Source organism: Protopterus annectens, chromosome 3.part0, assembly GCF_019279795.1.
Source record: "Protopterus annectens isolate FY-2018-M chromosome 3.part0, PAN1.0, whole genome shotgun sequence".
Classification (NCBI taxonomy): Eukaryota; Metazoa; Chordata; order Ceratodontiformes; family Protopteridae; genus Protopterus; species Protopterus annectens.
Window position 1 is genome coordinate 1,973,681,480 of NC_056731.1, and position 15,042 is coordinate 1,973,696,521.

Genomic DNA, 15,042 nt, shown 5'->3' on the forward strand with positions numbered 1-15,042 from the left:
TATTAAACCTTTCCAGGCTCACTCACTTATGTTATATGACAGTGCCTGCAGAGATATTATTCCAGACATATGTTACCTTTCTTAATGGGTTACTACACTCATTTTCTGCCTTTCTGATGTTTTTGTCTGACAGTACATGCAGAGGACTTATTCAGGCAATTCTATGGCTGTTTTATTGGACTACAACACTTTCTTTCATGCTCTCTCCATTTTATATAACAATACATGCAGAATAATCACTAACCTGCCTGGTGGCACAACCTTAGCAACCTATCAGCATAGGCTTGCTGATTCATAACACGGTCACCTGCAGCTGTAAAGTAAATGAAGGGATATTGAGACATACCTATCCGTTATACATACTCCATTATCAATTCTTACATACTGCATTCCATGGCTACATACTCAGTTGTGGGGCATTCTGCATCCCACGGGCCTCCTGTATCCACTGGTTCAGACGGGCCTGCTTTCGTCTCTTCAGGTCTGCATGGTGGTGATGGACCTGCTCACCAGTCCAAGGAATGCCTGTGGCACTGGTGAGGTCATGAGCTAACCGGTTCCAAGCCTCTGCCTTGTACTCCGTCCCTTGGAACTGGCCCTGCAGTAGTCTTGACTCGTGATGGTGGACAAGGAGCTAAACCATGTATTTGGACTCCTCGATGCTCCAACGTTGTGCTCGGAAGCGTGAAACCTCTCATGCACCTGCCATTCTGACTGCAAATGTGAGCTACAATCAGTTATGGCGAGTATTCCCGCCTATGGGGTTTAAATATGCCGCATTTCCCGCACTTTTTTATGATTAGCCATTTTGTAAAATTCTCGGCTGACTGCAGACCTGCTTAGTAATGGTTAAACTACCATTCGTACGTTTATGAATGTTAATAGTGGCTGCTTCCCCTATGTTGTCATGGCTTAGTGGTTCTGTACTTTGATTATGATGCAAAGGGTCCTGGGTTTGAACCTTGTCATTTTTTATTTTAATACTGTCTAGACAGGCTAGGGGGTGTGGCTGCGTTTAAGCAACTTAGCTCTACGTTGCTCCATGGTGCCCTGGTTGGCGTGGCGTGCACGTCCGCGCAAACACATTGCGCTGGTTAAAGCACTTTTAAACTTTGGGCAACTCTATTGCGCTGGGTAAAGCACTATTAAACTATGGGCAACTCTGTTTAGCTGGGTGAAGCGCTATTATACTATGGGCAACTCTGTTTAGCTGGGTAAAGCACTATTAAACTATGGGCATCTGTGTTTAGCTGTGTAAAGCGTTGCTTAACAGCAGGCTGTTATATATCTGGGTCCTTTAAAAATATATATTTTGTTCACTGATACATTGGCCATGTCACTGCTTTTAATAAAATTTTAATCATATATGTCTGGTATTATTTAAATACTGATTTAAAACATAAATAAGAAGGGGAGTGGTGGGACTCAAACCGTGAATGCCTTCTCTTTGAGCATACACTCTACCATTACGCTATTGCAATTTGATGTGATTTGCATAAACATTCTTTCTTATGCTCTTCCATGTCAGAATTGCTAACTCTAGCTAAGCAATGGGCACACCCATGCGCACACACGCAAATACGGGCAGCTATATCATGGATTTAAAAATAAAAATATAATTATTTACTTTATATAAGTGTGATGGGAGGTTATAGTGTCAGGGAGTGTGGTTTTGGGTGCAAGTACATTTGAGCGAACTCGCTCTTGTGTGTTGACATTATGCTTTTTAAAACCTTGCAGGGGCATGCACATTTAGACTGCTTGGCAGTCTGACATGCCCCCTGCTTTCCTACTCAGTCCGTGTAAGAGTTATGGTTGAGTCAGCGTGCCCTCATGAATATTCATGGCACGCTGACGTCAAACCGTTCAACTGCAGCCTCCGAGTAAGACTTATTAAGTCTTACACGGAGGATTAGTGAATCCGGGGGTCTGTCTCTGAGCCTTTTCTGTGTCTTCCCTATATAGAAACATGCACATGCAGTGCACTCGGCCATATATATTAAGCTAGTTCTTCTACAAGTAGCATTAAATCTAGGCTGACATATGAAGGACAAAATAGGGTGTTAAAATTCTTGTACAGAAGAAACATATTGACACTTTTTACACTTATTGCAAGGATATCTTCCAAGCTTCAGTGGGGACAGAGTGTTCTTTAGTAACTGTTTTAAATTGTTCTTGTTCTTATGCAAAACTGGGCACTCTATCTATAACATTTTCTGCTTTTTTGTCAGTTATCAGGAAGTGCCAGTTATTCTTAATTATATCACAAACCTTGTTAGTATCACTAGCATACTTAGTAACAAAATGTACCTTTTCATTGTGCTTGAAATTCCTTTTTACAGTTACATTCATTGCTGGCTTTACACTGATAGAATGAATTCCTTTGCTGTTAACAGCAGTTTCATTCTTTACAGTTTGAAACACAGTTTTGTCATACCCCCTCTTCGGAAATAGTTGCTCCATGTAATTAATTTCTTTCTCTTTATCAGTTTGCACATTGCATATATTACTAGCTCTAATCAATTGCCCTTTGATAATATTTGAGAAAATGTGCTTAGGATGCATGCTGTTATGAAATAAGAGACTATTTTTTCCAATAGTCTTTTCTAAAGAGCCTGGTATTGATTTTACCCAAACTGTCTCTATAAACAGAGACCTCTAAGAAGTCTATTTCTATAAGCGAGACAGATATAGAAAATCTCAAGAAGTCCATTGTAGACTCCAAGAACTTAATGAAATCAAACAATAGTGATGGCTCCCCTTCTCACAACATAAAAGTGCCATCGACAAAACGTCTATACATCTTAATGTATTTACTGTACACACTGTAAAATAAATACTGTTTCTCCCAGTAATAAACTACCATGTTTACATATGAATTTGCACAAGGGGTGCCCATGGCAACCCTCATTTTTGTAAATGTATATTGCTATCATATACAAATATATTATTAGATAATATTAAATCTAATAATGTGCAGATCAACATGATTTCATTTGTATCGCTGTTCCCCATTTCTTTCAATTCACTTCTTATTGCCTCAACTCCATACTCATTGGGTACACAAGCGAACAAACTTTGTACATCAAGGGTGACCATATAGCAACTACTTAGTCCTGGTGTTTCATTTAATCCCTCAGGTCTCTCCAAAAATGGGATGTATCTTTCAAAATGGTGGGAATCTGCCTTACTATAGGTCCAAATTTACTCTCCACATATATTGAAAGGGCTCTGTAGTCCAGCCTCATTCATCTAAAATTGATCTTAATGGTGGTTTGTCCAAACATTTATGTATTTTGGGTGACCCTTTGATGTAAGGTATCCTAGGGTAATCAATTGTGAAGAACCTATACAGCTGCTCATTTATTTGTCTGCACATTAACAAATCATATAAACATCCACTGATATTTTTAACAATTTTCAGATGCAGAACATGTGTTATTGGGACATATGTATCTGTAACACTCAACATTCCCTTCATAGAATGAACATAATCAGCCATATTCAAAACAACAACAGCCCCTCCTTTGTCTGCAGGTCTTATACTCAGGGCTTGATTGTTCTGCAGAGAGCGCAAGGCATGTTTCTCATCTTGTGTAAGGTTATAAAAAGAGCCACTATTACTAGTATAGAAACTATTATAAATTTCATTTTCATAAGCTCTAATAAAAGATTCTACATGGCTAGGCATAGCAGGTGTAAAATAACTTTTTTGTACAAAATCTAGCACTGCTCTGTCATCATTTTTAAAAAACAATTTAAGTGCCACATTTCTAGCCAACTCTCTTAAATCAGTCAGCAATTCACTTACTTCAGTACATGCAGAGGATATGAAAGTCAGGGCCCTGTTTAACACAACTTTTTAAGCTTCAGTTAGAGTATAGCACGACAAATTAACTACAAGTTCATTTATTGCCTTTGTCTCCTGTTCGGAGTTGTTCTCTCTCCTGAGAACTTCCTTTTTCTTCTTCCTCGGCTCATTGAATGCTGCTGTTGTCTCTGCACACTCTGCTTTGTTAGTAATGGTAAAAAAAAACAATCAAGAGTTAGTGGAATAAACTGTTTAGGTCTTGCTCCCTGTAAGACCTGATTATTAGCTTGCTGGTTACACAAAGGAGTTATACTAATTTCAAAGGGTGTTTGGGACACATTAATTTGTTGAGAAGTAAGATGCAGACACTCCTTCTGCATTTTAGTAAGCAGAACTGGTGAAGGCAAGAAATTTAAGAAATAACAGTTCAGACTAGTTACACAGAAAACCTACACACACACACACACACACACACACACACACACACACACACACACACACACACACACACACACACACACACACACACACACACACACACACACACAAACACACACACACACACACACACACACATATATATACACATATATATATATATATATATATATATATATATATATATATATATATATATATATATATAGGGTCTATATTAGAACATCAAAGTTTCAAAACTTCGAATGTTCTAATATTGAACCCTATTCAGCGAAAGCTGAAAACATCGAACATGCAGAACAGTGAATTGTTTCCTAGGGAAAAAATTGCTATTCCAAAACACATACACACAACACAAGTACACCAAACAAACAGCAATCCACACACATACACCTAAAATCTTACATCTAACCCTACACTAAACTGTACATACATCACTAACTATCCACTTACCTTAACTCAAACCCTAACCCTAAGGTCTGTCACTATCGCACACTCACCTCACCCATGCCCTAACCATAGCTCACCTACCCCACCCTAACCCTCATGTCCACACAATCACACACTTACCTGACCCACGCTCTAACCCTAACTCACCTAACCCGCCCTAACCCTCACGTCCACACAATCGCACACATACCTAACCAGAGCCTTAACTCTAACTCACTTGACCCACACTGAATGACACACTTACCTGAACCCAACCCGTAACTTTCCACCACAGCGCTAAAAATAGTGAAGCGACAGCAATGGACAACCAAATTCTTTCCCTAGGAAAAAAATTGATTTTCTGAAGCTTCGCTATTTTCAGTGTTCGCTAAATAGGGGTCGATATTAGAACATTTGAAGTTTTGAAGTTATATATATAGAAGTAGAGTGTTTGTGCTAATGTGCAATATATGCATTAGTTTCTAAAGTGGTACAGAATTGGAAAGGAGATAGTGATAACATGTTAAGTGATATGTCCTGTGTTGAAGCAGGAGAATTTGGCTTGAATTAAGAAGTGCTTTTTGAATAGCATTCTGAATTTGGAGTGAGTGTTGATTTCCTTTAGGTCAATGGGGACAGCTTGCCAAAGGATAGGTGCCTGAGAGGAGAATGGATGGGCAGTGCTGTGGAGATTTGTTCTATGGGTTATAAGAGTTGGTGTGGATACATTTTCTATATCTTATTAGACAAAGATATGGGTTTGTATAATGATGGAGTTCAGATTCTTGTTCATTTTTGGGTGTGGGGTCTTTAGTCATTTTGCAGAGAAGAGTTAAGAAGGGCAACTGCACAATATCTGCTAAGAAGGAAGCTATTCTGTGCAGGACTTCACATATCTCTACTTGTTTTTGTTATTTTTTTAAACAAGAAACATCTTTATTAAATTATCAAGTATGACATAGGTAGTCATACATTAATATAAATAAAAACAAACGATATTGACATAATTTTAGTTGCAAACATTATATATCACAAACCATGTTGACACAATCGTAGTTGCTACCATTGTATGTCACTTATAATTTATCCAGTTATTGTCAGTCATACATTATATAACTCATTCAAATCCTTGCTTCTTTTAAACCTCTGTGTGTATTATTCCCATAATTCCACTTTTTCCTATGTAATTTGCTCCTATCCTTTTCTAAAGATCCCAGTTGCAGTTATTTTATCTCTGTTACTATATTTACTGCTTCTAGTAAAGTTGGTTTAAACTTTGATTTCCATTTTCTAGTAATTGCATTTTGGCAACCACAATAATTATACTCAGCAAGGCCTTACTATGTCTAGGTAACTCATTACACTCCCCCAAAATATGTTCCCTGTTACATCTTTCTTCCCCACCATGCCTCCAACATTTGCTGTCTACCTGAGGAAAATTCTTTGGAGTCGACTTGGGGTATAAAAATACCTATGTAAACACTTCCAAGCAAAGATCCTAAATATTCTAGATTTTGTTGCATATATGGGATATATACATATAACTTCCCCCCAATATTTCTTTGTGATCTGCTTATCCAGTCGCTCTTCCCAATCCTTTCTAACCTCCTCTGATTGATTCTTATAGTTATCATGCAGTATTTTGTGTGCTCTACTTATTATTCCTATTTTAAGAGTAGCTTCTCCTTTAGATTCTACTAAAAACTCTACCAGTGCTGGTCTTTTGCTTAGGACCCTCTATTTCTTTCTTTTTGCCTATAGCTTGATATCAGTCCATGATAGGGAAGGCAGTCTCTATCCTGTAGTCCAAATAAATTCTTGGACCCTTACCATTCTATTACCTAATTATTTGGTCCCAAAACCTTGGTTCTTTTACCAGTTTTCTCTTATAAATTCTAGCTTCCTCTTGCCTATTGTCTGTATTCCTAATTGCAGTCATCCCTATCAGCAGAATCTCCTTTCTTCATTACTGTTTTGGCTTAGTTCTTAGAATACTTTCTGCTACTTTATAAATATAATATTCTGCATGGTTACTGTTATTCTCCTTCATCAAACTTTCTTGAGAAGAAACTTTAGAGTGGTTCATGGCTGAATTTGACTAAAAAACATCTGACTGGATTAAGGCTTAGAAAAATCATGAAAACTTGATTTTTTCTTCTTGATATCAACCCAGAGCTATTTTTTGATGAATAAAGTTATGCTTTCAGCTTCAACAACTCAGTAAGCAAAAAGTACGATGGATCCACCAATAAGTGCCCCTCACCACAAACTCGCAAAGGTGATATAAAAGCAGCTAAATGAACAAAAAATCCTTCACTTTGAAAGGTTGTCACGGACTAAACAGTTTATTCACATCCAAATGAAAACTTTGTGGAAAAACAGATCCAAAATGCACATACGAAACATCTGATAAAAGCATGAGTTAAGCGCTTTCACCCAAAAAAATGGGCTTCCTCAGAATTACTACCACCATTTAACTGACTCATTAAATAAACTTTTTGGCGCCAAAAAGCTTGAAGTTTTATGTATCCATTTAAAGTAACAGTAACATATACATAAGTGTCAGTTCACTTCCTTGCTGTATATTAATATTATCTCTTGTCCTTCTCGTCATCTCAAATGATCTAAAAGATTTCTTGACAATAAACTTTAGTACTCCTGTCAGAATAACTGAAAATAAGCAGAGCAACATTTTTATACTGCTAGCTGCTCACCATCTTGGCTGCCCTCCAATAGACTGAATATTTTCCATTGCCATTGGGACTGAAGTTTCTCCTTTTCATTATTCATTTCATATCCCTTCCTACATTCCTCCAATCTAATGATTCTTCTCAAGAAAGTTTGATGAAGAAGAAATTACAAGTATTCAAAATCTTTCAGTTAAAATGGATAAGCCTGAGAGCAAAATAGATAATATAAAACAGGACTGCAAGAAACAACTCGATACTAAATGAAGTTATTAAGAAACGATCAGATCTCATCTGTAGAAGAAAGAGTAAATGATTTGGATGGAAGACTGACTGAAAATGAGAAACATATTGAATCTATCTTAAACAAAACACTTTACTTCTGGAAAAGTAGAATATTTGGAAAGTAGATCAAGGAGAAATAATATTAGAATATGTGGCATACCAGAGAAGGAAGAAGGTAACAACATGATACAATTTCTCAATAACTGATTACCAAAAATGTTAAATATGCCAGAATCACTTTCTTTTGGCATACAGAGATCTTATGGGTCTCTCTTAAATATTCCTTCAATAAACAATCCAGCCACACCAAGATTTATAATTATTAAATTCTTTTCAAGTCAAGATGAACATTTTGTACTAAAAACAGCCTGATCAAGTTCTCCAATAAAAATAAATTGAACCACCATCAGATTTTATAATGATTATAATTCTTCAATGATTTCTAAAAGATAAACCTACATTCCTTTAATTAAGAATCTAAAGAAAGCAAACATCAAATCTTAACTTATCTTCCCTACAAAAGTGAAGATTTTTCTCCCTGAAGGACAAAAAAAAATATTTAACACACTTGAAAAAGCTCTGTATTTTAAACAAAAAATAGTTCTCGACAAACCTGAATAAATGAACTGGTCCATAACTATTTTAAAAAGACAAGCAACTAAAAATGGATGGACTACTAAAGACAAAAACAGTAAAAAGTTTTAAGAAAAGTAATCTGTTCTGTTATTGTCTTGAAATCATGTTTTAATCATCCACTGAGGAATGAAACAACTTTAAGGTAATAGCTTTGCATTTATCAAACTATATCATATAATAATATATTAAAACTTGTTTTGTTTTAGTAATAGTCTTTCTCTTTAACTTCTTAATGAAAGAGATGATTATTAAGGTATTAGGTCACTTGAGTTAATAGAAATGTTCTAAAATTAAAAGTAAGCTTTAACTACATCATAATGCCAGAGTTTAGATAAATGTTATTTATACAAGTTATACTAGCTGATATAATAATCTGATGTAGTGCTTTTTTCTTTTTTTCTTTCTTTTCTTTTCTTTTTTTTCTCTCCTTTCCTTTTTAATATATTATTAACTGATAATTTAGTGACTTGGTTGTGACAGTGGAAGGGGACTAACGTGAAATATAGATGCTTTGTATGTTATAAATGAATGTTTTACATGGAAACTTTAACTTCTTGTGCATTTTAAATAAGTCTGTTAGATATTTAATGATTTTATCAGTACAGCTCGCCTTATACTGTCACAAGCTTTCTTCTGTTTAAAACAGCAACTACAATTTGTTTCCCATTCAAATGCAGATTTTAACTAAACATTAACTTTGGAAACAATCTGAGCTGAATTTTGCTTACCCGAAGACTGCAATGACACTGTGTAACTATAGATACATTAAGAACAGTTTGACCTTTGAACCTATTTTCTACAGAAAATACTTTAGATGAAATGATGCATTGGACAAGAGAGACAAAATAAGTAAATGAAAAAACATGTATGGCTCGTATGATTTAAATGTGAGTTTTCTTATACAAACACAGAACTTTGAATTGCATTTTCTGTTTAAATGTTTCTTATATTCATTTTATACATTGGACAGCATCATGAGTTTATGTATTTGAGGCACTTAATTGCTGTTGGAATTCCAGTATGGCATCAGAGCTTACTTTGAAAATCCTCTAAAGCTAGTTACGAAAATAAAATTGCCAAAGATTCCAAGGACAACCACAAGGCATTCTATAGTTATGTCAAGAATCTAAATGGCAAAGCTCAGATCTGCTCTGAGATACAGCAGAATGGCATTAAATATACTGATCCCAAAGATATTGCCAATATCCTGGCAGATCAATTCAGTGCCAGCTTCACCCTCCTCTCACCCTCTAAAAGGCCCATCTCAATAACAAATGATTGCCAAATTCCGGTAATCACGGCCACATAGGTAAAAAATGCACTCTCCAAAGCTAAGACTGCATCCATGGGACCAGATGACATCCCAGCCTGTGTACTACATGAACTATAAAATGAACTGGCACCTCACCTAATTGTCATGTTTAATCATAGCCTCACCTCAGGCTTTGTGGCTAATGAGTGGTGCACAGCTAAAGTTATCCCACTTCACAAGGGGGGATCCACCTTGGACCCTGGGAACTATCGTTCCATCAGTCTGATGAGCCTGATCTGCAAAGCCATGGAATGCATTATCATGGAACTTATAAACAAAGACATTGCAACCTTAAAAGACTGGACCCACCCAGTTTGGTTTCGTAAAGGGCCAGTCTTGTCTTCTCAACCTGATTGACTTTTTTGAATCAGTCTCCAGAGCCGTGGATGAGGAAAGGCAGTCCACACAGCCTATCTGGACCTTGTCAAGGCCTTCAACACCATCCTCCACTCTGGAATCATAGATAAACTTACTAAGCTGGGCATTAATTTCTACGTCACTTGATGGGTTGCCAACTGCCTTACAGACAGAACCCACACTATAATAAAAGCAAACTCAAAATCCAGCTCCAGACAAGTGACAAATGGAGTACCTCAGGGTTCAGTCATGAGACCGCTCTTGTTTGGCATCTACTTCTATGAAGTACAGGCCATCACTAAGGGATTCTGGCTAATAAAGCCGCAGATGACTGCAAACTGGGAGCCATTACTGAATCACCAAATGATGTGGATATTCTACAAAAGGGCCTTACAGAAACAGATGCTTGGTGCCAGAGCCATGGGCTCAAGCTCAATGCCAAGAAATGTATAATTATCCCCTTTGGGAAAAAATATGTACCCATGAATTACCACATAAGTGGCAGTACACTAAACACCAAAAGTGTGATAAGGGACTTAGGCACACAGGTAGACAGTGGCCTCACCTTCAATAACCACATCACCACAACAGTCAGGAAATCCTTCTATGTGGCACACCTTATCACTAAGGGCTTTTTTTTAATCCAGAAAAAAGGATGTCGTTGTCCCACTGTACTCATCCTTCATTAGACCCTTAATAGAGTACAATGGCCCATTTGATATGTACCTCAAAAGGCATCTGCAACAACTGGAAAGGCCACAGAAATACCTCACTAAAAGAATCACAAGCCTAAAGCAGAAGCCCTATGCTGACCATCTAAAAAATCTCCAACTATACTCTGTCACATATTGCCTACTCAGAGGTGATTTCTGCTTAACATACAAGGCCATGTCAAACCCAGAGCTGTTGGACATGCTACACTTAAAGAAATCCCAATCCCTCAGAGGCACATGCTCCAGGGATCTAAACCTGGTCATCACAATGAACAAAACATGCTGGAGGGATAGGTTTCTGAGCCAGAGACTCCTCATACTCTTGAATAGACTGCCCATACATGTCAAGCTGAATGCCTCCTTGGCCCTCTTCAAAAGGAACCTTGACAACTGGATGGGAGATAGGAAATTCACCCCGGGGATCACATCCATCACCTTGCTAGACAAGGGTCCAGGGAAGTAAATATTCTGGGAAGAAATAGCCAGGGAATTGCTATGGCTAGCTTGTACCATATTTGAAACTCCTAACAATGTGGACATCCTACAAAAGAGCCTCACTGAGACAGATGCCTGGTGTCAAAGCCATGGTCTCAAGCTCAATGTCAAAAAGTGCATCGTCATCCCCTTTGGTAAAAACTCTGTACCCATGAACTACCATATAGGCGGTAGTCTACTTAACACCAAAAGTGTGATAAGAGACCTTGGGACACAGGTGGACAGTAGTCTCTCCTTTGATAATCACATTGCCACAGTGGTCAGGAAATCCTTATACATGGTCCACGTCATCACAAAAGGTTTCTCATCCAGAAAAAAAGAGGTCATTGTTCCCCTCTACTCATCACTCATTAGACCCATTATAGAGCACAATGCCCCTTTTGGTATGTACCTCACAAGACATCTACAACAACTGGAAAGGTGGCAAAAATACCTCACAAAGAGGATTACTGGCCTCAAACAGATGCCTTACGCAGACTGACTCAAAAAACTCCAGCTTTACTCCGTCGCATATCACCTACTCAGAGGCGAAATCTGCCTAACATACAAAGCTATGTCAAACCCAGAGCTGTTGGACATGCTCCACTTAAAGAAATCCCAATCCCTCTGAGCTACATGCTCTAGGGACCTAAACCTTGTCACCACAATAAACAGAACATGCTGGAGGGATAGATTCCTGTCCCAGAGACTTCCCATACTCTGGAACAGACTACCTATTTATATCAAACAGAGCTCCTCATTAGCACTCTTCAAGAAAAATGTTGATGATTGGATGGGTAATAGGAAATTCACCCTGGGGATCACTTCTGTGATTCTGCTTGATAGGGGCACAGGAAAATAATTTTCTTGGGTGGCGAAAGCCAGGGTACCGTTTTGGCTAGGCTTCTATAGGGTCTAGGGCCAATAGCCTAGTACCAACATATGAACCTATGAATATATATATATATATATATATATATATATATATATATATATATATATATATATATATATATATATATATATATATTGTCTCTACACCACCTGTGGTCTTGGATGGAACCACCTCAGGAGAAAGGGCCTGGCAGTGGAGGAGGGGCTATAGTCACCCAACAGGAACTGCCAGTCATGGTACACAGGATTGTTCATTGGACCTATGAACATCACCTGCACCAGATTGAGGGCACAGTGGCCAAACTGGTGGGGCAGGCTGGCCATGGTGCCCATCCTTCAACACAGCCATCTTTGTGGCAGTGAAGAAGCAGTGTCAACTGTCCATGGGTGGGGATGTCAGTCACACTGCTATCATCTGGAGGCACATGCAACTCTGATTCCACAACACCTTCCCCCTCCAAGGTGTTTACTCCCACATGTGTCACACACTGCTCCTGTCTGCTGGCTTGTCTGTCTGCTATTGCATCCTCTCCTACCCAACTTACCTCCCCACCTATGTCCCACTCTCTCCTTAGAAAAATGGGCACCTGTCCAACAAAAAATATCGCTCTATGCATAGTAGTGTACCATACATATTAATCATGGCATGTTGCCGAGGGAGAGCCATGGAACACGGTTATTGAATCAGTATGGAGTGTACTACCAACCGTGTCCGCAGATGAGTAAGACACTCCCTGCACTGTCCAATTGTAAAATGTCAGTTTATTGTATTGTTTGAAGTGTTTTTTTTGTTTTTTTTATTAAAAAGGATGTCTGCATGGTGCAGCAAGGAGTGGAGCAATGCAGACACCTGCCAGACATCTAAAAATAGAAACCAGATGCAATTAATTATTTATTTAAAGGTCATGTGTAAGCATAGCTGAGTGGGTTTGCATGGTATGGTGTGGTACTCAGCAGTGGTTATAGGCAGCTCAGAGGTATATGTAAAGGTATAGCAGAATTCCCCATATCCTCATAGCTAAATGGGTAGAGGTATGGCCTCATGAGTAGTAGGTGCAGGGTCTGAATGCATGAAAAGGAAAATAATAATTTCTTTTTGAAATACAAATTATACTAATTATTTTTAAATTCTGGCCTGCTGCACTCCACTAAGCTTTGCTAAGACCTGCAGCACTGCATAAACACAACAATGGCTGAAAATGTTTGTGCACTGCTCGGCTCTGCTTAGCTGGTTTGTGTACAGCTAAGCACTGCTAAAGCATACAGGTTTTTGAGTTTTTTCCCTGCTCATCTTGCTGCGCTGATTTGCATGCTGCTAAGTGATGTGCCACATTTATAAATGTTGTTCAATGGCATGTAAGGGTAGGAAAATAAGCTATATTAAACCCAATAGGTGGGAATGCAGCATAATCTGTTGGAGTTCTGTCTCTGAAGGATACTATGGCAGGCATTGGTGAGGGTTCCCTCTTTCAGGTGCAGCATTGGGGCATTCTGCAGTCCAGATACATGGTTGGACTCCTAGAAAAAAACATAAAGATGGACTGCTGCAGGGAGGTACCAGGCTCAGAGTGCAAGGTGGAGGCCTGGGACCTGCTGGCAAGGGCACTCACCAGTGCAATTGGTATCCCACTGAGCAGTGTCGTCACCACCATGATGACTTGAAAAGACAAAAGGAGGATCACGTGGACTACTGGGTCCAAGAATTTCAGGCAGAGAATGTCCCACATGTATGCAAGTACTTTTACCTCTGTTTCACCAATATCTAATCTGAATGTCTGCTAAACTGGTATACCTAATATGTGCTTCTCTCCCAACAGCTGCAGAGGAGAGGGCTCGCAACCTTGAGGTGCATGCTGTGTGCTTGGCCAGGTTGTGCCGTGTGTGTGGTGAGTACATTTGTATTATGCCAACTGTAGTGAAACAAGCAAGAAAGAGTAAAGCATTACCTGCAATAAAGTACGTACAGTAAAGTTTGTATAGCAATAAATGTGGACTTAGAGCTGTAGTGCAATATTTGAATAATGCCAACTGCAGTGCAATAAAAACATGAAACAATAGTATTACCTGCATTAAAGTATATATGATAAAGTCTGCAGTATAATAACTGTGGAAGTAGAGCTGTATTGCAAGACCTGAATAATGGCAACTGTTGTCCAATAAAAACTTGAAACAGTACCAAAAACTGCATTAAAGTATATACAATAACGTCTGTAGTGCAATAAGTGTGGAATTAGAGCTGTTTGTCAAGAAATTAATAATGTTAACTGTTATGCAATAACACATGAACCAATACCAATAACACCAAGATAAATTGTGTACATCAGGTTTATCTTGATTTAACCATTGCAGTACAACTGTATGCATTCAGACTGTAAGGTAAGGTGCTGCAGTCAGGTATAACACTGTAATAGCTATAGCATGCAAATATAATGGGAGCCAACTGTCTTTTTTAACACACAGATTACTGTTCAAGGCTGTTTCTATGCCAATATTGTCCACATAATGCTTTGTCATCCACAAACAACAGGTAAGCAAGGTATATGGGTGAGGTAGCCCACTCCATGATCTGATATTGTTTGTTGACTTCACAGATATTTCAAACCAATAACAGTACACTGTGCAAACCTGCATTATATATACTAATGTATAGATTACCTACTATCTCAGTCATGCTTGTATTTTATGTATGCATGCTCTACTGTCATTGCAGTCTAGTATACAACTGTAGTAGTACTACAAGGTCATATATTGGTTCCATGTGAGCTCTAGGCATATATCAGTCAGTCAGTCATCACCAGTGTCTCAGTAGCTCAGTGTGTTAAATACTCTGTCTGTTGTACTTTTTGCCACACACAGACCAGGGTTTGAATCTAGTGCTATGTACCACTAAATATTAAAGTATTAGTCACGTAATGTTTACAGATTCTCTCTCCACAGGAACTACAGGTAAATGTGTGAGGTAGCCCATATTATGTATAAATCATTGTTTGTTTAGATGTCACAGAC